Source organism: Colobus angolensis, unplaced genomic scaffold, assembly GCF_000951035.1.
Source record: "Colobus angolensis palliatus isolate OR3802 unplaced genomic scaffold, Cang.pa_1.0 Scaffold96, whole genome shotgun sequence".
NCBI classification, from domain to species: domain Eukaryota; kingdom Metazoa; phylum Chordata; class Mammalia; order Primates; family Cercopithecidae; genus Colobus; species Colobus angolensis.
Window position 1 is genome coordinate 2,542,056 of NW_012123598.1, and position 397 is coordinate 2,542,452.

A 397-nucleotide genomic window follows, 5' to 3' on the forward strand; every position below is an offset into this window, starting at 1 on the left:
ACCTGTAATCCCAGCTACTCGGGACCCTGAGGCAGGAGAATCGCTTGAACCTGAGAGACAGAGGTTGCAGTGAGCCGAGGTCACACACTGCACTCCAGCCTGGGTGACTCTGTCTCAATTTAAGAAAAAAAAAAAAAGGAAAAAAAGAAAGATGAAAAGGTAAAGGCAGAGAAAGTTGAATGCAGAAGAGAAGGGAGAAAGGATGAAGGCACAGGACGGAGACGTGGTCACAGATTCTGAGAAACATTGGAGACACTTCCTTGTACTAGAGTGCAGGGCCTTCCCCATCAACTGCTTCCCTGATACTTATTTTTATTTTATTTTATTTTATTTTATTTTATTTTATTTTATTTTATTTTATTTTAGATGGAGTCTCGCCCTTTCTCCCAGGCTGGAG

General features: G+C 41.8%; 1 protein-coding gene across 1 annotated transcript in view; it reads left to right on the forward strand.

Annotated features, from left to right (window-relative positions):
• The window catches only part of PTPRH (protein tyrosine phosphatase, receptor type, H), a 30,902-nt gene that overhangs the window by 26,692 nt on the left and 3,813 nt on the right, over nucleotides 1–397 (forward strand). The gene's annotated exons all lie outside the window — the stretch shown is intronic.